General features: G+C 39.7%; 1 protein-coding gene across 4 annotated transcripts in view; it reads right to left on the bottom strand.

The window, feature by feature from the left end:
* Tenm4 (teneurin transmembrane protein 4) overlaps positions 1-27,376 on the bottom strand; it is a 2,974,939-nt gene that overhangs the window by 1,367,072 nt on the left and 1,580,491 nt on the right. For all 4 annotated transcript variants that reach the window (XM_039113155.2, XM_039113170.2, XM_063262756.1 and 1 more), the window contains exon 6: positions 1,006-1,078. The gene's annotated coding sequence lies outside the window, so the exon portion shown is untranslated. The remainder of the gene's footprint in view (positions 1-1,005; positions 1,079-27,376) is intronic.

Raw genomic sequence — 27,376 nt, 5'->3', positions numbered from 1 at the left:
CAGGTTCCCTGGGAGGAAGATAAATTTGGTGGACAGCAGGCACAGTCCATTGCATTCTTGCTGACTTGAAATTACTTAGTGCATTTCACCAGATGTGGGTTACTAATGGGCCATTCCACTCAGAGCCTTGTCTCTGCCTGGTAAACAGCCCAATGTACCTTCTTTTTCCCCTCTATGTTTGAATTCTTAATGAAATCACCCAGAAGAAAAAGCTTTTAGGAAACAGAATCAGCGATGGCAAATACTATAGCCACGTGTTGAAGTCACGTATGGAAACTATGACCCTGCATGGTAGTTCCGCAGGACACCTGGAATCCACGAAACACGGTGATCTTTCACAGCCTCAGCACAAAGAACACACTTAATCCCAATCACTTAACTAGGTGAGAGGTTTACAAGCAGAAAATATGAGTATATTGCTAGGTATAAATGCAATTGAGAAGCAGAGCAAGTGTCTAAGCCTATATAAAAACACACATCACAGCTGGAACATAGGTGACCCTCAGAGACTTTCTGTCCATTACTGTTACTTGGCTACTTTTTCATGAATTCGGTCATTGGCAGGTGCACAAGGAAGTCAAAGTAAGAAACAGTCCCAAACTCCCAAGAGAAAATGTTTAAAAATGAGAAAATTTCATATATTACTGTGACAGAATAACCCTGACATGATTTTATTTTATTTTTACTTTTTGGTAGATACATACTTCAGAAAAATGCAAGTAAAGGACAGTGGATTTTTTGCCTCAGGTAAAGAAAGTACTTCTTGGGAAGAAAACTGATCCCCTCAAGCCCAGAAGATTGGCACCTTTAATACTGGTCACCTCTGCACATACGGACAGAAGCCTACTCTGAGAGACATGGTGAGAAAGTCACTTTCCAACCTGCAGGATTTTACTCAAGACAGTACAAAAAAGGACAACCACTCTGGTCTTTCTATTGCTTCTCTTTCATTCTGCAGACCAACAAAGTACAAATTTTAATTGCAAATAGATACATATATTTTACCTTATTTAGACAATCCCATCAATGTCCAAGAAGAGCAATGTCATTCCAGTCGTCTTGAGTCATGCTCTTTACCCTGGGAACAATGAAAGAAAAGACATCTGCTTTTGAATCTGCTGATTTACATTTATAGAAGGGAATAGGTGTGGGGAAAGAGAAAGGCTTCTTCCTGCCCTAAAAGAAGGAAACAAATTATCATCCATTTTCACCTACACTTCTTCTAAAGATATTGGGCTATCAAGAATGGCCCTTTTGGATATTGACTCTGTAGAATGGGTTCCAAGAAGTGAAGAACTTTACATGAAGCAATAAAAGGTTTAAGTAAAAAAGGACTTGGTCAAGGAATTGGAGACATTGCTAAAACTTAAACGTGTCTGTTGTTAAATCCTGAGGATCAGAGTTCAGATCCCAGAATACATGTCATAAGCCAGACATCCCAGAAAACATTTGTAACGCCAATTATTTAGAGGAAGAAACAAATAGAACCCTTAGGTTTGCTGACTTCCAGCCTTGCCAAGGAAAGACATATCCCAAATTCAGGGAGAACCCTTGTCTCAAAGGAATAGGTAGAGGAAAACTACCTGAACTGTCTTTCAGCTTTTACATACATATATCTGTTCTCCCTCCCTCTCTCTCTCTCTCTCTCTCTCTCTCTCTCTCTCTCTCTCTCTCACACACACACACACACACACACACACACACACACACACATTCATACATATAAACACTAATAAACACTTATAACTCACAATATACACACTCTCACACATATATTCACATACCCACTTACTCCATATATTCTCATCCATACATGCACATCTGAACACATAGATAAATAAACTAAATCTTAAAACATTTCAGTAAAACTATTACCCCATGCTTCTATTTCATTGCCTGTGGAGTGGAGGTAAGAAAAAAGAATAGCTATATAATACCATAAGCTTTTGGTTTATGACAAAGATTAAGTTATGCACAGAGTGCACCACATAGCCCTCTGTTTACAGCAAACACTGCACGCCTATTCCTGATGGTTTTCTTTAAACTTTCCCATCTCTCCATTCATCCTCTTATAATTGCTCTCAATATCTCATCAATGGCATTCCCATGATGTTTAACTGAGAGCAAAACATCAAAACAAAACAAAAAACAAAGGAGAACAAAACAAACAAAAAAACAAAAACGAAATAACAAAAACCAACCGAACAAAAAACTTCGGTGACTTAAAGCCAACTGCTTTGAAAGTGGGAGAACTAAGATAATGATGTCATATTTAATTAAAAATGTCTAAATGCATTGGATATTTTCTATGTGTTCAGTATATGCACTAGTAACCACACGTTTCTAATGTTAAACTAAACATTTCTTTCACCCTCACAGTAACCATTCACAAAGGCTCTACTAGCAGAACGAGGAATGAAGATGTTAAGAACCCTCTGTCTGACTGCACAACCCCTAGGTGGCAGAGCTGCTCTGCAAGTCCACAGTGCCTGGTTTTCTGGATGCCCATCACAGTCCCTTACAGCCCAGGACTACCACGTGCTAACATAGAGATTTCACAATCCTATTCAGCATTGTCCTTTCTCTCCTTGTTGTCTTCATTCCTATCCCTTATGTCACTTTTCCCTTCTATCACTTTTCCCTTCCTGTCTTCTCCCCTCTCTTTGTGCATCCTCCCTTTCTTGCTTTTTCCCTGCTCCTTTCCTTCAACTTTTATTTTCAAGCTTCTATTTTATTGCTTTTCTTATTTTGGTCTCTTTTGTTTCTTGGGTAGGTCAGGCTAGACTTTGACCAATGTGGATACTGAGGCTCTTTGGTAGGGTTCGGCCCTTTATTTTAACTCTTTAGCCATATACGCTCAGAGGAGTCGCTAATTTCTTTGAACATTGTATATTTTAAAATTGTATGTTGTAAAAATATGTGCCTTAGAAGATCCTGAAAGCTTTCCCAGATAATCATTCCAGCAACTGACTGCTTGGGGAGCAGCATTAAATCAGGATTTAGCTAGAACTAAGAGTTCAAATTTCTAGAGTGGGGAAGAAGAGACATTTACGGGCATTCTTTAAAGAGCTGACAAATGAGGAAATTGAAATTCAAAAGGGTTGTGTACCCTGCCTAAGGCCATACAATAGGCATGAAAAGAATTTGTCACCACATCCCTGTGTCACTAAGCCCATGATCTTTGTGCCATGTTAGGCTTCCCAGAAAATATCATATATATAGAAAATTGATCGACTCAAATTAAGTCCATTTATATGATATCTGACTCAAATTTACGCTGACAATAATAAAATTAATCTGTACTGTGAACCTATTGCATGTTACCCAGGAAATTCAGAAGTTCACAAGTATTCTGTTCCTCCCAACCAAATAAACAAAGGTACTGTAGTCATCACAGATGGATAAGTGAAGAATTTCAGACACTGGGATGGACAGTTCTTGCCCAAGTCACAGGTCTTGCAAACAAGGAACCTATGGTTTAAACTAAAAACAACTAAACTTTTCATGAATCAGATGATGTCCCCCAGCATCTGGGTGTTGGAATATATTTTAAAAATAATAAGCCACAGCTGTAAATACTGGAAAGAAACACTATCAAGGTTTCTGCCTGTGATGGCTAGCCACAATGATTTCTTGGACATTTACTAATTCACATACTTCAATATGAGAGAAGAGACGTATCTTTGACAAAGATTTTCTAGAGCCTGTTAAGAATCTGCCTTTTAGGTTGTTTCCCTATTAAGGCCACTAGCCATTGTCATTCACTGTCACTATAAGGAAATAGATGACAAAGTGTATTTCAAGGATTCCATTTGTCACTGAGATCTACGCACAGGGTGTGCATCATGCTCAAAGTCAGTGTGATGTCCTCAGCTCCTCTCTGCTTCTTGATCAGAGGGAAAATGAGTTGTACAGAGAGAAAGAAAGCAGATAAAAGCAGAGAGCAAAGCAGGAGAGGTGCCATATTTGTTTAGTTGTTCCCAGATTCAAGGAGGAAAGTGTCTTGGGTACACATTCCAAAAAATAAAACCAGCCCCATGATCAGGATGAAGAAGGCACACAGGGAATTGGCTTCTCAGGCATTTGTTTGTATATCTGGATTGTACTATCATTTAGCTTTATTTCATCTGGAACCTGGCTGCCAAATGAGCATATTGATTACCTGTCATGGATGCATATTTCTCAATTAAAAGCCATCAAGTCCTATAAAATCTCAACCGAGTCAAGATCATCAGTGGATCAAATGTGCCACTGAGAGAAATTATATTTGTTACCTTATATTGAACATCAGCAGTAAGCCTGGCACCCAACATATGCCAACTCACTGAAATGTCACAGGCCCCTTCAAAGTAGATAACATTGTTTTTCCATCTTTTTAAGTGACAAACCAGGCTCAAAAAGACTAGATGGCTCAAGGCCATGCAACTAGAAAGCAGTGGAAAAGATTCTGAATCTATACTTTCTGTTCAAATGCACAGAGTTAATTGTACACACAGGCAGTGTGCTACACTAAGAGGAATAGAATTCATTACCACACAGTTTAGTTCAAAGCATTAGCTGTGTCAGGCATGAACCTCTGTGGTGCTGAGGAAAGTTCTTCACATTCCATGTCTCTGTTTCCTGCTCTGTAAAATCATGGAACTAATAGCTCATAGGGTATTTTTAGATTTCCATGGGATCTATCTGTACAGCCTGTAGACCCAAGTCTGAGATAAGGCTCATCTACTATTTCTACATCCTCTGATCCTATGAAGGAGAAATTGTAAATCTTTGACCTGCAAAAACTTGCTTTAGGCACTTTGTACTTTCAAAGACTTTACAACAATTCAATTTTTCTCCCAGCATCCCAGTGCTCCAGGTCACAACACTGTCTCTCACTCTCCAGCTGAGATGTGGGGAGCCACTGTGCTAAACCAGTTTCAGGATGCTCAGTCACGAGTCTCCTTACTACCACAGGATAAACAGGCAGCACACTAGCTTTCCATTTATCCATGTAGTTCACCTATCTTGAGTCCATTCCTTAGAACTCAATAGTCCTGTTATTGTCTCTACTTTATGAACAAATGCAGTGGCTGAGACTCAGATGCTTTGAGCTCATGTCAAGGGACCTGCAAAGTTCCTGGGATTTGAACTTAAAACTGAATGCTTCCCAAACTTATGTGCTTGTGCACAAATTGTGATATTCAACCACTAATTACACCTTTCCCGCATCAAGTATCCCAAGTCTTTAGTTGGGATGCATCCCAAATACCTATCACCTTTGACTTTTAGTCATTGAACACATAGTTTATAAAATCATTTTCCATATGGGCACATGGGCTTACAGATGCTGTCTCAACACAGATGAAAACAATCAAACTTGGATTTTTGTTGCCTGAGTTTCACGGCTAAAGGCAGTCCATGTAAGCACATACTTCTCGTCTGCTTTGCCAGGACTAATGAGGATTCTAGGGAAGAAGACATTGAGGGCAAAGGGGGCCAATGGATGGCATCAAGTTTCTCTTGTAGAATGACACTTAGGGAGACATGAAGAATTGGAAGGAAAAAACATGACAGCAGAGCAGGAGGAGACCATGAAGAGCTAGGGCCAAGACAGGAGCACAGAACCAGAAGAGAGAGCAAAGAGAAAGGGAATGGGATATTCTAGGACTTAACTGGGGGGGTTGAAGGCAGATCACAGACTCTAGCATGCCATTGGAATATTGGGGTTCCGAGTCCTATAGAAGTTTGTATGGCCCTTGGTCTGTAACGGTTGTTATCATTCTATGTCATTTCATACAAATAAACATCTAATGCTTATATGGGTACTTCTGTTTCCAGACTATAAGCTGCTTAGGTGCCTAGACCATATCCAGGATGAAGAATATATTTGGTAAATGGAATGAGTGAATAAAAGAGAGAATTTTATCTGTAACGTTGTAAAGTTTTGTAGAACATGTTTTGAACAATAAACATTCAAAGGTTGAGGTAAAGAAATGGATGTCTTTGTTCTTGGCTCAGAATAAAGTCAATCCAAAATAGTTACATGCATTCAGGCGAAGGGTTGCAGTATCTCTTAATAACCAATGTCAGCTTTAGTGGATTGGAAACTGGTTCAATGATTCATAAGCAATCTAATTTTAATGACAGGTAACATGCAGTAGTTACTGTTAAATACCCCTTAATAAGAAAAACAAAGCAAACAGAAAACAAAGCCTTTAAATCATGTATCATAAAAAAAATACCTGGAGTTTCAAGATTTTCATCCAAGTCTTCTGTTTGACGTTTACATAGAGCACAACTGTGTATGTGTCCTCCACATGTTTATCCTGTTTGATAGTTTTAAAATTCAACCCCAAATATAAAATGAATAGTCATTGAAGAAAGATGTGTGATAGTAAACAGCAAAGTTGAAACACTGAGCTTTTTAACATTAGCAAATTCACAAGAGTAAACAAGGCTTGATAGAATCCCATTAATAATGATTAGGAGACAGTAAAGGGAAGACAAAGCACTCAAATGCATTAGGGTGAGTTTTGAATTTTAGTTTTCATTGTGTTGCTTGACTGTTACAGAAGTGTTAGGACAACAGAGGAAGCTATAGGTAGTATACATTCCTAGAAGCAGCAAACTAACAATATTGGTTAACAAACCAATAATTGTGTTCTCCACACTTTTCTCACTTACTAGTGCAGGCTGGCTGTGGATAAAAGGCTCCTTTCTTTTCCCTTTGTCTGAATGATTTTTATTCATTGTTTTAGCACCCATACAATTCCTCACTCAGGGAAATATGGCTTCCTGGAATCATTCTGTAAAGCCTACTGTAAAACCTTACTCTTCCCCTTTAGAGTATACTGTAGTCTTTTTGTTTCTTCAACATAGAAATTAAATGCTAGACCTGCTGAGCAGTTAATAGATGATGGCTGGGTATTTGAATGCACTAATTATTCTGCCCGTTTTCTATATATACTTCAAACAAAATGCTTCAAGGCAGAAGGAGAAGGGGAGAAGGGAGTAGAAGCCGGAGGACTGGGAATGACTTGCCCAGTTATGATTAGGAGACTCATTGACTGAGCAAGGCTATTTCAAGAGTCTCCTTCAATGTCTTGCTTGATTCCCATTTTATAGATAGAGAAATAGTGTCAAAGAAGACCATGTTTTTGTTCATATTATTGATGGGAACTGGTATTCCTAAAGGAGATAAGACAAAATCTGAAAGCACAGATCATTGCAAAGGGTGTTTTTAAAATATTGACAGAAGAAGACAGTTGGAACTGAGTTTCGAAGGACAGCCTGAAGCAAATCTCCCCCTGCTGAAACAGCTGGCTTCTCTGTGAGGATCACAAAGGAGCCAAGAAGCAGGGACCATTTCAGGTCAAATACCAGCTTTCTTCTCTCTCTGTGTGCGTGATTCTGTGCAATTTACAAAATCCATGTAAGAGTCCATTTCCTTACTTTTAAAATAGAAATGACCAGAGCAGTGTTCCCCTGATGGGGAATTATGGGGATAAAATAAGGTAACATCTGTGATACATTTGCACACAGTCCCCAGGACTTAGAGAGCAAAAACATGAGCTGTTATTCATCAATTTTTCAAAGAGAAATTTGGTCCCATGCTAAATTATGGGTATCGCCTGTGGGACAAACATAATTGGGGTTTGATCAACATACAGTGATGGTCAAAAGAGAGAGAGGCTGTTCATTCAGTAATAAACCTGCAGGTATCATGGCTGTGGGGAAGAGAACATTGCCTCCCCACAAGTGTGGACAGAGAAGGAGGACCAAGCCTGTTCTGTGTTCAGGAAGTAGAGTGACCAGAACACAGAAGAAGAGCCTCGGCTCAACATGGTAAAGAAAGTTTGGGTCTAAAGAGGTGACTGTGAAACCAGGGACACTCCATGGATAAATATGGTCAGAGGGACTACGGACTTTAACACCATTTCCTACTGGGTAGGGAAGTATATATTAGCATGCTCGATTCTTCATTTTCCCAATTTGTAAAGTGAGTACAAGGCACTTCGCTGTCCTTAAACATTTGAAGAATAAGGTTACATACACTAATTGCTGGTTGTTGGTGAACATGTGTTTGCTCCTTTCATTTATCCGATTTCCCCCGCCCCAGCAATTAGAGCTGTTCAATAATGCAGTGAGCGTATTGATCCTCTTCCCTAGTCCAAGGCTCTGGAAGGGCACAGTGGAAGGCGGGTGGCTAAATGGTAGGGCTCTGTAGTGCCAACTCAAACATCCCTGGGCAGAACAGCTTCAAGGATAATGTGGTAGGTGATAACACCAGGATTCAAAATGACTTTCCCAATTTGATTGGAGCATTAGAATTCAAACAGTGGGATGGAAGAGAAGTGAACATTGAGTTGCTTCTGATAGTACTACAATCTCACTTGTACAGAATGGGAGGGCCCATTTGGAGACGATGCAAGTGGGAAAATGTTGAGTCCCTTATGGGTCAATAGATTCACATCTAATTCCTTTATAAAACATGTGGTAATAACTAACATATGTAGGTTGCATGGCATCTGTAGAAATGTGTGAACTAGGCTGGTGATTTATAGTTATACCATATCATATACAATTCACTCAAGGAGAATATCTAAGTCAGTATCTATATAAACATTTCACATAGTCTAAACTAAGTGAAATACCCTCATGTATGGAATGCATACTCTGTAATGTAAATACATATAGCGCATTTATATATAATCTTATTCAGTAACTCTTTTGCACAGTAAATCTGAGCACTATTAAAATATGTTCCCTGTGAAAGTCTAACTTAAAACAATTAACAAATTCTTAATGGCAAGTGGAAAATGAATGGAATAATTATCAAGTGATCTCTTAGTCTTTAGGATTTTAAACACAGAATTTTAAACATAGAGTTCTTTTCACTTAACCAATTGGTGTTTTCCTGCTCATTAGTGGTATGATACATATTGACTTTAATGAATAAATTCTTATAAAAATATCTGCTCACCAAAGAGTGTAATGGCTTGGAGACCCTGACCTAAAAAAGGATTTGGCAGATAAGAGACTCGAGACCAAATACAGGTTGTAGTGGTTTCGTTATACATATCAAGGAATACTATATCATTAAGGGATGAAGAAATAAGAAGAAAGGAGGAAGTAGAAGATGAGAAGTGCCAGCAGTAACACATTAAGATGTATGTGGTGTGTAAAGTCTGGAATATTTACTCTCTAGTTCTTACAGAGCTTTGCCATCCTTGCCATGAAGAATGGAAATAGAGATTTGCTGCTGCTGCTGTATTTGCGGTTTATGTCTACACTTCCTGTATACAATTACAAGCCTCTTTCTCTCCTAGGTTTCTAGTATACCCCTTATGTTGAAATACAAGATTGTCTACAGTACTCTCCTGGTAGGACACGGTATACCCTTCAGAGGCCAGACAGGAGCTGTTTCTAGTAAAATCTATTAACCATGTCTCTCAGAATCCTTCAATATCTTCTGAGTTCCCCTTTTTCTGGTGTTCAGAAGTAGACACAATTTTGTTTCTAAACAGGCTGCACCTAAGGAATGAGTTTATGTTATCATGATTGTACCTTATAGAATGCCCTTAATGCAAGCTGCTTTAATACAGCAAACTAAATTCCCTATTTGTCTCTTTAATAATTATCACTGAATCTAACTGCCTACTGAATGTTTTCTGAGTGGAAGCAAAGTATATTTAAATACTAGAGAGCTGTCATATAGGGGGAATAGAGCACTCCCGGGAAGCCTCTTAACAGCAGAAAGAGGGGGAGAGAAGGGAAGGAGGGAAGGAGGGAGGGAAAGAGACAGAGACAGATGAAGAGAGAGAGGATGGGGGGGGAGGGAGGGAAGGAGGAGGAGGAGGAGGAAGAGGAGGAGGAGGAGGAGGAGGAGAGAGAGAGAGAGAGAGAGAGAGAGAGAGAGAGAGAGAGAGAGAGAGAGAGAGAGAATGAATCACATGAAGATGCAGGGAAGGAAGTTGTTTGTCCAAGTTCCCATAGGAATCCTGGATCAGATAAAGGAGCATCATTCTATCATCAGAAAGACCTGAATGCTAGCAACACATCTTCAGTTCACTCTTAGAATTCAAACAAGGGATTTACCGTAGAGCCATTTTTTATATCTCTAGCGTGAAGATGGACACAGAGACCTGATAAGATTGCCTGGAAGATGAAGGCCTCGAGTCATAAAGGACCACCAGAATGCAATGTCTTGTGTTTAGTAGGTGATCACTATCTCTCTGCTTCCTCCAGATTCCATGTGTCTTCAAGCTCCCACTCCTAATAATGCCACATTTCTCACTGTTTCTGAAAACCTAAAGAAACCCAATAAAGTCAGATAATAAAACCAAGGGAATTTCTACCAAACTGCTAGCAACATTTCATCTGCTTCTCCTGACTTAATATACTACCTCAAGAAGATAAATGCTAGGGCTCTGTCAACAAAGGCAGGCTATGCATCCAGACAAGACAGTTCATAGTAATTTTGTCAGCAAAATTGTAACAATAAAGGCCCAAACAACACTTTATCTCCCTGTCAGTAGTCTTGAAAGGGCAGATTACTTTTTCCTCAATCTTGGTACATCCAATTAAAATAGACTTACGAGCTAGGCAGGTGGAGAGTGCAAGGTGGCACTTGTTCACATTAGCAATTATCGATGGAAAAGTATGTGAATGCAAAGTCCTGGCACTGTTGTTGCCCTAGTAACCATTATCCTGCAGAGGCGGGACAGACTCTTGCTTGACTGCTTGACATCATTGCCTGGAAGAAAGTGGGCTTCTCGCTTCCTACTTTCTCTAGCTAGTGTTTCTATTAGTTGTTGCAGGTCCCAGAAGAACGTATTACTTGTTGGCTGTTTTGTATTTGAGAACCTTCTCACGACTCCGTGATTACTGTATTTGTTTAGTGAGTATATACCGAATACTTCCTGCAGGCCAGACACACAGGACAGCACAGGATGTTCTTGATACATTAGGTAAGAATATTTTCATATCCCTTTTATTCTCCATCCTTCTTCCCTTGCTTTTGCTATCTATTCCCCTAAATGAACATTATTAATTCCTTTTACACAGCTGGTTTAGAGAGAATAAGGACAATCTTGGGTCTGTGTGAAGTTCTTAGTCATACAAATAAGTTGTAAGAGCAGCAGGACCACTGATAGAAGCAAATGTGCCCATTGAAAACTAAAACGTAATATATGGCCACTGTGAGATCAAAGCAAGACAGTGCTCCAGAGATTTGCAAAGGGAGAAACAGCACTGAAGAGCGCAATATATTTTTATGAGTTATAAGTTAATTCTTTTATCCACCTATTCACTTATTTCACATATGTATATATCCCTGCACACATGTCACTGAGGTACTGAAAGTAAATATGGGCCTTGAGAGCAAGTGAGAAATGCAGATGTTCTGGACTGCATTAAAACAAGAGAATCAGGTGGTTTGTGTTCATGCTAAAGTCGAAGAAACTCTGATAGCTAATAGAAATTGTAGAAAGAAGATGTGCTTTGTGGCTAAATTGAGATAAGCTTAAATCTCAGTACAAATATGAGAGTTATGGCCTTGGTTTGAACTGTTTATTTAAAGGGGGAAATTATTAGGAAAGAGGTGCAGCAAGACCTAGGATTCTGAACGAGCCCATAGCTAAAGTGTGAAGATGGCTGCCAGGCAGAAGCAGTGTGCAATAAATACTCTGTCCTTGTATCTGATCAAAGGCAGAGCATTAATGGTTGATACCAAGCCACAACAAGGATCCGGTTGCTTCTCTTTCCAGTTTAGATGCTAACTTTACATGTAAGTGTGAAAATACTAGATGACTAAATCAGCTCTGAAACTCTGAATACACAGCACTTCTTGGGTCATTTGAAGCATCTATAATATGTAAAATAAAACAAAATCCCAGCAGTTATTTCCCATGCTATTTATTAATTTCCTCATCCATTTTATAGACTATAGGCATTCAAGTTGATATGAGGAAATAATTTGCAAGGATGCATTAGTAATCCATGGGAAAAGGTCAGAGAGTGTATGATGTAGAGTTGAGACAAAGGGTAGCTACTGGTTCCATTCTCAAGTTCAAGTCGTTTGTTAGCAAACCATACCTTATTTTTCTTCAGGAAATTTTCAATTCTTTAATATTATCCCCTTGTGAATGTGGAGTCGAGTGACTGAGAAAAAACACAGGAAGCACTGTGAAGGGGAGGTGTGTGCTTTGCCCTGACCATCAGGATTTCCCTTCATTACCATGTGCTGCTGTACCATGTGCTGTCCCAGGGCATCCCTCCTGCCTCACGCTGCTGAGGGAGCAATCTGCACTGACTGGAGCTGCCAAGTCTCCCCTCATGTGCCTAACTAGGCTATCATGTGGGATGCTGTGCCTCTAGAGAACCTGAGAAAAATCACCCTCCATTCTTCAGTTCTCGATGATAATTACAGAAATTGTTTTTTTTCCTTGGAGAAAGGCCATAGACTACAAAGGTGGAACTGAAAGCAACCTGATCCATAGAGAAGCATACTAACAGGAAAAATCAGAAAACCTGACCACAGATTAGTGGTGACTGAAGTTGTCTCTGCTCAATTTGTAACTCATACATGGAAAGAGAAGAGTTCCCAAGGAGAGACATGGCTGTTTTAGAAGATTGTGAAAGATTGGACTTAGAAATCAAACTGAAACAAATCCAAGTTCTGGCATCATGTCAACACTACTCCTCATACATCAATGTGTCAGCGAGGATCAGACACTTACAGTGTGTCAGGGAACTCCTTAAGCATCTGTATGACACTGTTCCATCAAGTCCCCCAATGCTGGAGGAGTGTTATTCCTCCTTAGTGTCTGCTAAGGCATGGCCAAGGGGTTTGGGAACCTACTTTAGTAACAGAGCTTAAAGCTGTTTCTGATTGCCTTCTATAATTGTCATTAGTTTTCAAGGCTTCTCAGACTTTAGCATGTACACAAATCATCCAAGTATGTTGTTTCAGTGTAGATCCTGAAAGACTATCTGCATTCATGACAAGTGATACATGTCCCAGTATATGGATCTCATTTTGAGCATCTCTAGAACTGTAGCCATAGCTGCTCAATTGATTAATACATTAAGTGGATCCTATATGACTCCAGCAATGTAAGGTAGTAATTGACCTCCTCACAAGTTTGATAATAAGAGATTATACACACAAAAATCAGTAACTAATGCACAGAGAGGTGCCAGGGGAATGCACACAACAGAGACTGAATTCATAAGAATTTTCTTTTGCCTCTACTCTTAAAAAGCCATAGAAGAAAAACATGGTAGAGATGAGATCATTTACAAACATTTTCCCTGGAGATATCAGTAGTCAGTGCCATGTAGTTTCCTGGGCTAAATTTGTAGGTGATTCTGATGGCTTCATGGAACATGGGAACTGTTACTAAATATGCTTTCAGTCTCTCTCTCTCTCTCTCCCTCTCTCTCTCCCTCTCCCTCTCCCTCTCCCTCTCCCTCTCCCTCTCTCTCTCTCTCTCTCTCTCTCTCTCTCTCTCTTTCTCTCTCTCTCTCCCCACCCCCTTCTTTCACCCCCTTTGCTATTACTGACCTTCCCTTCCTCTCCCTACTGAATTAACAATGTTTTAGTATTTGAAAGGCTTCACTGCTACATGTCAATTGACAGGAGAACCACCACCAGCAGGTTTTGCAAAGCAATGTTAATTTGGAGTGTCCCTGTTTATTCTTGGTCCTAAAAATGGATAATCAGTAGCAAAGTTGTTCTTTATCTACATAACTCTGACCTTCACAGCAGCAAGGAAGGCAGGACAGCCACTTTACTTTTCAACTTTAAGAGGAAGACAAGTTCAAGGTTATGTTCTATGGGTGGCAACTGGTTTTTAGCTCCTGCCTTTTAAGGTCTTGACTCACTAGATGACTGTAGATTTCTTCTCCAAAGAAGTCAGGCAAATGAAGACTTCAATACATATAGGAATCATGTACCTGGGCATGTCCCTTCTGTTGTACAGATGAAGAGACAGAAGACAACATTTTTATTGAAGGGTGAGAAGAAAGGATGTCCATAAAGGGCATGATAAAATGTTAGGAAGGACCAGAGCTGAGAAAGAATGTGCCAGGGCAAGCACAAGTTTAGGCCGCAAGAGGCAGCACATTCTGATGGGAGGTATCAAGAATATGCTTGCTTTTAAACAAATGACCAGATAACACAGAGAGGCTCACATTAAGAATACAAATCTGTGTACTAAATGGATGTAGAGACACCCGAGTCAAGACGGGCCACAGAAAATAGGCCAAGGAAAGGTGCTTTGGTAATGTGGCTATATAATTAAGTAGGAAAAGTCAAAGAACATGGCCTTGAATTCTGAAAATCACATGACCTACCAGGAAGCAGGCATTTCAGAACAGCAAAAATATTTGGCTACTGAGTTTCAGTGCAGTGTCCATTTACAGTTGACCATTCCTAATCTGTCTCTTATTGAGTAACTTTCGTAGTTATTTTTCAAAGTATTTTAGATGCGGTTTCACTGTGCACTCCATTTAAACATTTACAGATAGCAATTTTCATTCAATGTCTTTTATGATGAAACTGGAGCTGAAAATACCAAGTCAGGTGACTTGCAATGCCCCAGAGTTAGCAGGTGACGGAGGAAAGATAGAATTTGATTCAAAAGCTTGTCATCTTTTTACCATGACATTTGATGCCTCAGATAAGAAACATGGAAGAACCGGCCACTATGGTAAACACATCATTGACAATCAGTAATGAGTTTTCATCTGAGAGATAAATGAAGAAGAACCACTAACGTTACATGGTGCAGCACATACGACAGAGTTTTAGGTGGTGTGCTAGACAGCTTGGCAAGCTTCCTATGAGGAAAGAGCATTACTGTAAGGGCTGTGGGCACCTATACTAAACATGGTGCCCTTACCCTGAACAGTCTTGGTTGGAACCTGAGACAAGTCATCATTTACTCTGTTGACGTAGACTAGTGATTTTGGAAAGACTCTTGGAAGTCTAAAATGGCCATTGTGACAGTCAAGACGAATAACTCAGGGATCAATTATGGAATCGCTAGGAAAAACAGCCAGAGAAGTATCAGTCCAAACAAGAAAGACTAAGTAATACTGTACTATACAGTATATTTGTTATGTACACCAGAACATCATAAAGCTTTGACATCAAAAATGTCTTCTTTCTTTTTTGTTTGGCTTTAAATTAGAGTCTCACTTTATAACCACAACTCTCCTAAAACTCACTACATGGACTGGGTTATCCTTGAATTCACAGATCCAACTGCTTCTGACTCCAAAGTGATGAACTAAAGGCGAAGGCCACCCACACTCAGGGAACAGATCTGATTCTAAGACCATTAGTGTTCATTACAAAGCAAACAATGACTTGCTGACATATCAGAAGGCTCTTGGAACTCCTGCTCAATTGTGTGAGCATACTTTTTCTCTAAGGTAGCAAATGCTTCATTCCTAAACCTGCTTTTGTTATTTGGTTTTGTTTTCTGAAAATGTTAAACGATGTGAAGTACGTGTCATTATGCCAAACCCAGTGTGTGCAAGGTAACAATTCAAAGAATATCAGTGCCCTGGATTTTTCCTTGGGGGCTCGATTCTTGCTTATAACAGCAATGTCTCTGAGCTTCTGACAGAAGTGATGACCCCATCCCCACTCTGTTGCTTTTTGTGATATGATCCACTCATCATTTTACGATGTAATTTAATTTTAAAAGTATGATATTGCCCGTGCTTGAGACCCAGCTGAAGTCATTCAATCATAAAAAGGTCATGTTAACACATAAATATTGAAAAGGATGATAATTAGGCAGGGAAAACACCAAAACACATTTGAAAAGGCAGGAAACAATTTTTAAATACTAGCATTCTTGATTTAATAATGTTTCCATTGAATTCAATAGTTTTATTTCACACCAGTTTTCTACAGTTAAAAAGAAAATGGGGCTGTGATTGACTTATTGACTTACAATGCATTCTAGAAATTTACATGCAAACACAATCATTCATATATATACCCAAACATATGACTCTACTGTTTTAAGATGCTATATTACTAACAATGCTCCTGCTTCAGAACCACTTACATAGCAAATTGCTAGCAAGCAAAAACGTAGAAAGGAAAAATAAATAAAATCTATAAAACAAACACATCATGGAGAAGAAAATCATGAATGCTAGAGACCTGAAGCTTGTAATGCTTGTAATGCTTGTAATGCTGTGGCTAAGAAACCTGGTCTTGATAAGTCCATGAAGACACTCAGTCAGGGAAATAAATCTCTGGAAAATGGGTGCAAAGCACCAGCTTTAGAGGCTAAGCATTCAATCTGACATTTGTTCACTTTGTAAGAGATTTATCCCCTTTTATCTCTGTTTCCTTTTCTCTAGAATGGGAATAAAGTAATGTGTGGACTTTAGAGAGGTTCCAGTGAATAAAGACACAAGCATAGCACAACCATTCATTATGAACTGTTTAGAAACATGGAGTGTCTCTTTTCATCAAGACCCACCTTGGAAAGCCATGAAGAAGGCCTTCACCTACAGAGCTGCAGCCTAATCTCCCGTAGAAGGCCTCTGTGCTCTCCCAGCCACAACAGTCAGCAAGCCTACCTGCTTCAGTGGAGATAAGGACAATCATACCAATCATCCCAGATGGAACAAACCACACACACACACACACACACACACACACACACACACACACACACACACACACAATCCCCAATCCTGAGCCCCAGACTCCATTCTCTGCTCTTTCAAAGACTCCTTGGATACCTGGGTATCCAAGATTCTGAGAACCCCAAGGCCCCAGCCTTATAACAGGGCTGGGGACCCCCTCCTCCCCAGTCAGTGCTTTCCCACCCCTGAAGCCTTGCCTCAGTGCTTCCCTACAGCTCAACCCCTACTTCCTTGGAGCAGCTTCAGGTAAGTCAAACTCTGCCTGCCCAAGCTGCTATGCCCTGTGGTGGGGCAGACATGGGCCTACATAGAAAACAGAGTCAGTTTCCTTTAAGGGAGCCCTTGCTTTGTTTACCATTCTTTGTGGATAGCCTCACACACTCGGATATGTATGGGAAGCACCGATAATACTCAGTGGGATTTTTAAAAAGGACATGAAGTTGGGAGGAAGATGTAGAGGGAGGGGTGTCTGAGAGGGATTGGAAGGGAAGATTGGGGTATGATTGAAATACATCACACATATTACAAAATGCTCAAAGAATGAATTAAAAATATATCCAAATAAAGAATCGGTGCTGGATGAAAACATATATGTTTAGTGTGTCATTTTTTCCATAAGTATTTTTGCTGCCATGTGTGTTCTGGGAACCAGAACTGGACTTTCTGTAGGAGGAATCAATGCTCTTAACCACTGAGCCATCTCTCTGCCCCTAGGAAAATAGTTTGTTTTAAAAAATGTCAATGAGATATATTTCTTTGTCCTTCAAGTATGATGGATAGTGTTGAGCACAGTCATGTAGGTTGGAGGTCAGGGTCTTTTGGCACTCAGAGTGCATTGTTTCAAGTTCTTCTGGCCTACATTGTATCATTTTTAAGTTCTGTGGTAATTTTACAAGTATGAGTGCCCAACTTGAGGTTTTCAGGCCATAAGTATTGCTATAACTGTCGACCATCAAAGACAACAATACTATATTATACTGTCCAAATGTTGGATCTCCTTGCTAGCACTGTTTTCCCTAATGGTGGGCCTGGAAAGTGAAGGTCTCTTTCAGCCTGCAATTACGTTTCCTTGAGTTCCATACAGACACACACACACACACACATACACACACACACACACACACACACACACACACACACACACACGTAAGTATTACATTTTACTTTACTGATTGATTTTCTTCTATTTTCATGTTTATGTGGTGTGTGTGTGTGTGTGTGTGTGTGTGTGTATACATGCTTTAATTTACATGGACACCCAATGTGTAGATATGTATACCCATGTATGCATACACATGTGGAGGCCAGAGGTTGAGGTTGGCATTTCTCTTCCATTGCAATCCTTCATCCTATTCACTGAGGCAGAGTCTCTCAGAAAAGTGCATGGCTCTCCATATCTCGCTGGCTATTGAGCTCTGTGGGTTGATTCTCCATCTTCATGTTTCAATACTTGGACCACAGCCTTATGACCAGACTCACATGGTGTCACATACACAACATACAGACATACACACCCCACCAACCAAATGCCTTAATCACTGAGTCACCTCCCAGCTCCATGTCCCATTTTAAAGGGCACACTCCCCACATCACTTCTTAAGGATCTCGCATTGTCAGGCTGAAGGAAGTCACAGAAAATTCAACATTACAAACTATAGGAGGCTCAGAGTTGCCAAGTCTCAAGGCCAATCTTAAACAGAATAAGTGCCCCAGGTAGGATGGGGGATGGGGACCACATTCAGCTTCAGTCTTATTTTGATAATTGGAAAAACAAAACAAAACAAAATGACAACAACAACAACAACAACAACTACAAAAAAAGAAAAAAAAAAAAAAACACAAGCAGGAGCGTTTAGTTCTGAGGACTTTCCCCACCATCCATCAGTGATTGTACTTGTCCAGGGATGATTCTGTTCCCTTCATGATAATTGTTTTTTATTAAAGGAAGAAATTTTCCATTAATTTAAGCAGTCAACACGCACCAACAAACAAGGCCCTGTGTCTCAGCCAGATTAGAAGTTCCTTTCTTTCCTTTGTCTTTTTAGTTTCAAATTAATCAGAAACATAGTGGTAAACTTGAGGGGTTGCTTAACAACTAACGTAAAACATAAACACACAGGAAATCCTCAAGAAAATTAAAATGCAATCTAAACCCATCTTCTTTTCAATGTGCTCATTAGTCAACAAGAAATGAATAAAACTGAAACAAGGTAACAGGAGTCACTACCAAAATAACATATCAATCATTTTTAATTAGCATACTTTTTTTGTAATCTGAAATAGTTGCCTTTACATTTCAAAGGAGTTCTTTCAACTACTTTCTAATTTTTTTTTGTTCTGAATTCCAGAGATAAGGATCCTAATTACAGTTTGTTGTTTCGCTTAGGGATTTGTTTTTCCCCATGTTTTAAGAGTGAGGCAAATAAGGAAGGGAGTGTCATACTTTTGATCCAAGGTAGACTGACAGCACAAAGGAAGCCAGTGCTTGGCTCCAGTTCCCTGATTATGTTTTCTGGGAGACTCTGGCCATCTTACTACTCATCTCTCATTCCTCCTTCCTCTAGGTCTATTTCCAAACAGAGGCTGGAGCCAGCATGCTGGGGTTCAAATCCTTACCAGCTGTATAGCCAAAGGCAAATTACTTTACCTACCCATGTGTTTCCTCGCTGTGAATCCGGGCTACTGTAATGCCAGGGTGACGTAATGTGTGCACAGGTGTGCTCACTGGAGTGTGTGCTTTTGTGAGGAGTTGCTGTTGTTATTACTGCCTCTCTATGTTCATCTAATTCCAGGAAGGTCAAGGACACAGTTAAGACATTGGGCCTTGGCACTGGCAAATTGAGTTTCACATTCCGCCATGCGGTTCCCCGACTGTGGCTCTGGCACAGTAAGCATTCAGCCTTTCTAATGCTCAATTTCATTACCTTTAAACCAAGTGGAACGAACCCTTGCTTTTGCTCTGTCATTTTCCTCCAGTCCCTTTCTTCTTCCATGGTACCCTCACTTGAAGCCTCCCCCAGGGTGCAACTCATTCAGTTTCTACCTTAAAGAAATCCTAGTAGCCCTCCATTTCTTTCTTTCTCTTGCTCAGGATGCAGCTGTGCATGGGAGCATGCTTTTGTCCTGCAAGATGCCTGAAGGAACTACTCATCTCCTGCTCTCTTCTCTTCTGCTCTAGGTACTCTAGGAACTGGTGTTAATCAAGATGTCAATCAAGAAGTCCATAAGACAGGGACTGTACTAAAGAAACTACAGTTACAAGTAACTCTAAAGATAGAATGACATACTGTGACACCCTAGACAGAGGCATATATATATATATGTCTTGCCAACTTCCTTGATCTAATCTATACTGTATCATATCAAAAACAACCTCTCTGAATTGACTTTCCCTAGTTACTTGCCAAGAACCAGCCTAGCTTAGGCTGAGAGAGAGTTATTTGGGAAAACAAATGACTCGAAGTCAAGCCATAGATCTAAGCTGGCAGCCTAGGTTCTGCTAAGAAGGCTTTCCATACCGCTCTCTCTCAATCTGTCTCTGTCTCTGTCTCTCTCTCTGTCTCTCTGTCTCTCTGTCTCTCTCTCTGTCTCTGTCTGTCTGTCTCTGTCTCTCTCTCTCTGTGCGTGTGTGTGTGTGTGTGTGTGTGTGTGTGTGTGTGTGAGAGAGAGAGAGAGAGAGAGAGAGAGAGAGAGTGTGTTCTGCTCTGTTCTAACAGCTACTTTTGCTACTCTAAAAACTTTCTGGATGAGACAGCTCTCTCTGTTAGTAAAAAATCTAGACGTTTTCTGGATAACTCATGGGTTTGCTGACCAAAGTCAGAAAAGCTGCTATTAAAAAAAATTCTTGGGGCTGGGGATTTAGCTCAGTGGTAGAGCGCTTACCTAGGAAGCGCAAGGCCCTGGGTTCGGTCCCCAGCTCCGAAAAATAGAACCAAAAAAAAAAAAAAATTCTTGGACTTTCCAACCAAGTCAGAAATCCTTGGGTTTTCCAGTCAAAATCAGAAAGTCAGAGAAGTTCTAAAATGTATGTTCGCTCTTCAGACAGCCTTCTCTGGATAGCTGCTAGAAAACATTCTAAAAGAGCTGTGTCAGCTCTCTAAGTAATCCTATTAATTTTTTTTTCTGGCTGCTTTCACTCTCTAGAGATCTCCAGACAGCTCAGCTCTCAACAGAAAAAAATTCTAAAGAACTGCTATAGCATTTTGCTAGCCTGCCTCTGTTAAGCACTGAGGATAAGCTACCTGAGTGGGACCCCAACCTGAAATTGCCATTTCTATCACAGTTGGGCCTGCATTTGTTGTGTCTCAGGCTGACCTTGAACTCAGGAATCTGCATGCATTTTTATCTTTCTAAGAAGCTGACTCTGTGTAGCTACCTTTGTTCCTTTAGATCTGTGAAGCTCCTTATACAAGTCATATTGCATCCTTATATTTTTGCATAGTTGAGAAATTAGATATTTTTGAACTCATGTTTTTTGAATTCTTTTGTACACCCTTAAAGGCTGTTCTGAAGGTCCCAGTGTTTACCATTTTGCTAAGACATTAGTCACACCTTTGCCTCCTGGATTCATGCTGTCTGATTATCATGGAGTCATTAATGTTGACACGAGGATATTCCTCAGAAAAATGTGAAAATATGTACATTATTATACAAATAAGGCTTGACAGCCATCAACACCCTTGGAGGCCCAAGTCTACTGGTCCAATCCCTGGGCAAGAGCCACGTCATTCTGAACTCACCAACATCATGCTGGCCTCTGGCAGTTACTGGTTTTCAAAATCCTTGCCCAGTTCTTCTACTCAATCCCTTTGCTTTTTATACCATACCTACTTTTTAAAGAGTTCAGAGGAAGAACTTTGCTAATTTCTTTCCTGGAGAGGTTCCATCTACCAACCTAACCATTCAATAGAAAATGGAGAACGAGAAAGGCCTTTCAAAGCAGTAAGATGAATACTATCTTTTATCCCCAGATGAAGCAATTGTGACCTAGAACCAGACTATTAAGTAGGTACAAGGACTAGCAACAACTATTGATGCTTAACAATGTAGGGGCCTGCCCATCTAAGACACTTAATTATATTCTGCAGAAGATCCCTGATGTATCTGCATTAGATTTGTAAGCATGTTAAAATCTGAAGAAAACATGCCTAAAGACTTATGAGATGTACTCATGATCATATATAATTAGAGCAGATATCCTCCCAGCTTTTCATCCAAACTCTCTTTGCTTCCACTTTCATTATTGGGCATCGCTCATCTCTACCACTGCAGGAGAGCTGGACAGTGGGTTCTATTTTGCATTCAATCTAAGCTTGAAGAGAGAAAAAGTGTCTCTCTGGAAAAGATAGCATGAAAGTAAGATTCTCTTCTTCAGCTAAGGAAATGTCCAGGGACACAAGATTCAATCATTTTTAAACTTTTAATATATTTTTCAACAGAAATTTTATCCTAAAATCAAAAGAAAACAAAAAAGATAAAAACTATTCTTAGATAACAATAGTCAAATTCTAATTTGGGTCAGTTAAATCTTTTGATGAGGAGAAGCAGAGTTTCTTCCAAGATGAGCAATCTAGTGTCATGTAGGAAACAACCCTGTCTACAGTCGCTGTGTGTTGTCATACAGCATTCAAGAACAAGCATAAAACGTCCAAGATGGAGGAGTAAGGGGTGTTGAGGAGAGACTGGTTTTGACAACCGTAATAACAATAACTTATATGAACCCCTCAAGAGGCATATAATAGGTCCAGAGGGTTTTCAAAGACAAGATGGGATGGACTATATTTTATGGCCCCTCCTATCTAAGAGATACCTCATTGCAAATTAGAAATCTGATGGGATGAATGTCCCTTCATGTGCTAATCTAGCATCATACCAGGTCACTCTGTCTTAATCTGAATTTGAAGTTCTGTTCTAGAAGCCGTGTGTTTATTTTCATTTGATTTTAGAATTAAAAAAAATTCCTTCAATGACCTCTTGATTTTCAAGTGTACAAATCCCTGGGCTGTCAAGGGTGTTTGAATAATAGAAATAGTTATGGGGGTATACTAGTAGGAACCACTCAGACAAGAACTGAAAGGCCTGGGGCAGAAAGTATAATATCTGGATTATTTATAATTGAGAAGCCCAAAGAATGACCATGCCCAGATGGTAGTTATGTGATACGACACTTGAAATTGAGTAGTTCAAAAGTGATTGTAGTGTAGAGATGTGGAAGATAGTGTAACATGATTTTGTGTGAATAATTCAGGAAGATGTTTATTTTTATTCTTACAAATTTTATATAATAGTAAAATTAGAAATTTAGAGTAACAGTATGGAACAAGTACCAGGCATATCTAATGTGTGTAGGAATGCCCAGGTGGGTGTTCATGTTGCAGAAAAAATGATAAAGATGGTGGTGTAGAATGTCCTTGGAAGGATGGTAGAAAGGTAATGACAGGATAAAATCTGCATAATAAGAAAATTTGGCAATTTCTTATTAAGAAAATTTCCCAGTCCTTTCCATGGGTAGCTGTTCATTCATCCATTGCACACTTTTCTATGTGCTCACTTTTGGCAAAGAACGTAGCTAAAATGGGGGAAGATTTTATTTTGAGTTTCTTTGGAATGGAACTCTCTGAAGTCACCCAGAGAGAGACCATCCAGAGAAGTACTTCTAGTATGTAGGTAGATAATCTTTTTCCCACAGAGAACAATTTTTCACCACTATTTTCTCAATCATCCCCATGGGAAATTCAACTTCACAATTTCTATTTACGTAGGAAAAAGAAATCAAGAGCAGCATAAGGAAAATAAAGTAATTCTTATTGCCAAGCCATTGACTCTGGATATTTTCAGTAGGTAGCTATTAGTACAGCTACCTGGCGCTTTTTCTCTTTGTTTTACACGGTCTTGATTTTGATGGCATTTCAGTTTGCCAATATTGCCACTCCAAAAGAGTAAATCTCAGAGAGTAGAGGAAGCATCGAGATTACTATGCTTTGTGTATGTAGTATCTTCTCATTTGCTTCTCATGATCTGCTGGGAACTTCATAAGCATCAGAGCCCTTGATGTGATGCTGTTTCAGTAGCATCGAGGAAAGACAAAGCATTTTCATTTCCATCACTTTTCCAGGTCATGTTAATATTGTTGGTTCAGGAACCCAACATTCAGAGTTACTTACTGACTATTTATAGAATTCTGGGGGACCAAATTTAATTATATAGCTTCATTTCAGCCACTTGAACTCATTGACTTGATTTCTTTAGCAATAAAAGGGATAAAAACACCATTTTGCCCTTGTAGAAGACTGTACAAGCTTGTGTGAAATATTAAATCAAGATGTTATATTGTATTAGTTTCAAATGTTTCCTGGCCAATTTTAATTAAGAATTCTAAGACAAGAGAGAATTCTGTTAATTTATAAATGTAGATTAAGTGGTAATTGTGGTAAATAGAGAATGGGCATTGAAATTAGATCCCTTTTCTCTGAATATAATTTCAATTTTTCCCCACATGACCTCATAGACCACATAGATGGAATAAATAGAACAAATAAAGAGCTCACGAGAAAAGATTGGTCTCTACTACTATTTAGTACTCTCTAGATTTCATCAGTTAGAATTATATGTCTGTTTTAAATTAGAGAGTAGCTACCCTTATTGACATTTAAAATGTAGATAATCAATTGACTAATTTAAGGTAGACTCTTAAGTGTTTCACATATTCCTGAAAATAGTTTGCAAATTTTCAATTATTGATTCCCTTAGAATTCTCCATCTTATCAATATGACAATGTCTTTCATTTCTGAAACTGCAAAACTTCTTTATCTCATCCCACATATCACTACACTCAGCAGGTGTCTCCAACCACCATCACTTACTTAAAATACTCCAATAGCCTCTATGCTTCTGTATATTGAACTCAGAGAAGCCAACGTTGTCTTCAGAACAGAATGTTGAGTAATAGTCTGTCTTGTTTATGTTTTAAAGGCCTCCTACTGAAACGTTCATCTGCGATCATAAGGTTGGACCACTAGCCAATACTTGCTGAAAATGGGGTCCCCCTTCTCTCTACATGCACACACATGTGTGCATATTTGCACAGACATGTGCATGTGGGCAAGCTTGTGTCCACAGACACACACACACAATCTCACACACTGAAATAATAATATATAGATAAAAATAAATGTATCTCATAAAGTTATAGCTGCTAATGAGCATGCCCCCTGTTGAAGAAATAGAACCCTAGACGTGTGTAGATGCTCAATTCTATTCAAGTCACTGACCCACCTAGCAGCACTTTTACAGGTAAAGTTTGTAGGAGGTGATTCTCATGGTTCATCAGGAATCTGCACGTGAACACTGAAGATCCTGTTGCCCAATTTGTTCTTGATTGGTCAATAATAATGCTAGCAGCCAATGGATAGGCAGAAGAGGTAGGACTTCCAGGTTCTGGTAGGGAGGTGAGGAGATGCAGGAGGAGGAAAAAGGATTCACCATGCTTTAGAGGGGGAGAGAGCCACCAACAATGTGAGATATCTGGTGAAGTGGCCATTGACCACTTCCCCAACTGGGCCTGGGGTAGCAGGTGGGAGATCAGAAATGCAGCTAAGCGGAGGGCAGAATGCTCAGCTACAAGAAGGCAACTGGACAACTAAGTTGAGGGCAGATTTAGGCATGTTGAGCTAGGACTGAAAGTAATCGAGTAACTAAGCTGAGGGTAGAATTAGAGGTGTTGAGCTAGGAGTGAAGGTAAGGGCATATTAGCCACGGGAAGCCCACCATTGAGTGCCCTGGCCATAGGGTTCAAAAGCAGATTAAGAATAAGATAATGTGTGTGTATAACCAGGGTGGTAGCTGGTATTGCAGTCTACCCAGAGCTTAAAGCTGGTTAATAGAAACTGCACGCTATAAAAGATTTTCCCCAGTTTTCGAAATAATTCTAAATATGCAAATGAGTGGGTCTCTGTTTCTGTGTCTATTTATTTGTTTTCTTCGGAATCTTTTCTTTCAGTATATTTTCATTGTCCTATTCTGATGTGTTATTTTTGATCTTATTGTATTATATTTTATTATTTATCTATTAATTACTTTTATTGGCTATTTCATTTATTTACATTTCAAAAGTTATTCACTTTCATGGTATCCCCTCCACAACCCCCCATACCCCCCTCCTCCCCTCTGCTTCTATGAGGGTGCTCCACCACCCACCTACCTGCTCCCACCTCACTGCCCTAGCATTTCCCTGTGCTGGGGTATGAGTCTTAACAGGACCAAAGACCTTTCCTCTCATTGATGCCAGATAAGACCATCCTCTGCTACAAATACAGCTTGAGCCATAGGTCCTTCCATGTGTACTCTTTTGTTGGTGGTTAGTCCCTGGAAGCTCTGGGGGCAGGGTGGGAGTGGGGTCTGGTTGGTTAATATTGTTGTTCTTCCTATGTGGTTACAAACCCCTTCAGCTCCTTCAGTCCATTGGGGTTCCTTTGCTGAGTCTGATGGTTGGCTGTGAGCATCTACATCTGTATTGGTTAGACTCTGGCAGAGCCTCTAAGAGGTCAGTTATACCAGGCTCCTGTCAGCAAGCACTACTTGGCAACAGCAATAATGTCTGGGTTTGGTATCTGCAGATGGGATGGATTCCTAGGTGAGGCAGTCTCTGGGTGGTCTTCCTTCAGTTTCTGCTCCACTCTTGGTACCTCCATTTCCTTTAGAAAGGAGCAATTCTTGGTCAATATTTTTGGGATGGGTGGGTGGCTGTGCCTAACCTCTGGGTATCTCTCTTCCCTTTGTTGGCTATTTCAGTTACTGTCATCCCCACTGGATCCTGTGAGCTTATATTTAATTATTCTTATTTTGGATTGTATTTTACTATATTTGCTATATTGCATCATATTTTATCTCATTTTCTTTTTTTTTTCTTTTCTTTTTTTTCAGAGTTGGGGACCGAACCCAGGGCCTTGCGCTTGCTAGGCAAGTGCTCTACCACTGTGCTAAATCCCCAACCTCATTTTATTATTGTACCTTAGAAATCTGTTTGTTTTCTACAACTGGGGAAAGATCTGTATGAGAAGGGAGGTATGGAAAAACCTGGAAGATATATTATATGAGAAAAAAATCTATTTTCAATAAAAGGGGAGAAAATAAGGCATTAAAATTCTAAACAGGAACCTAATTTCACAACGTCTTGCTAATGAAATTAAAGACACAGATCAATGTAAACCATTTTAATAGTAGGCGATTTCCATACTCTTTCCAACTGACTGGGTAGCAAAGAAATATCTCTTTATAACAGAGGTCCATGGCTGGTCAAAATGCAGAGAACAAGTGATCATGATGGCATGCTCAGGCCGAACTGATAACATCTACAACAAGGGCAGAAAACATTCTAAGAGTCAGAGGACCAGAAAGTCTGTTGTGAGCCTGTGTCTCCTAGAAATGAGAGGGGAGTTTCACCAATGCATCTCAACAATATGGTAAATTATTCAAGTCCTGAGCACATATAAAACCAATATACTTGATAGCATGGATGGAAAATTTCTCTTTATGTTCCACTATAGACAGAACTACAGATCCTTAAGTAAAGTTGAGAGCAGGATAAATAATCCTTAGAGGGATGAATACACTAATTGGTTACACAGTATCAAGTGGTTATTTCTGAAGTTACACACGGGCATGCGCGCGTGCACACACACAATACTGAGCAGGATATATTTATAAATATTTGTG

This window comes from Rattus norvegicus, chromosome 1 (assembly GCF_036323735.1).
Source record: "Rattus norvegicus strain BN/NHsdMcwi chromosome 1, GRCr8, whole genome shotgun sequence".
Classification (NCBI taxonomy): domain Eukaryota; kingdom Metazoa; phylum Chordata; class Mammalia; order Rodentia; family Muridae; genus Rattus; species Rattus norvegicus.
This window is presented reverse-complemented; position numbering and strand designations above follow the sequence as displayed.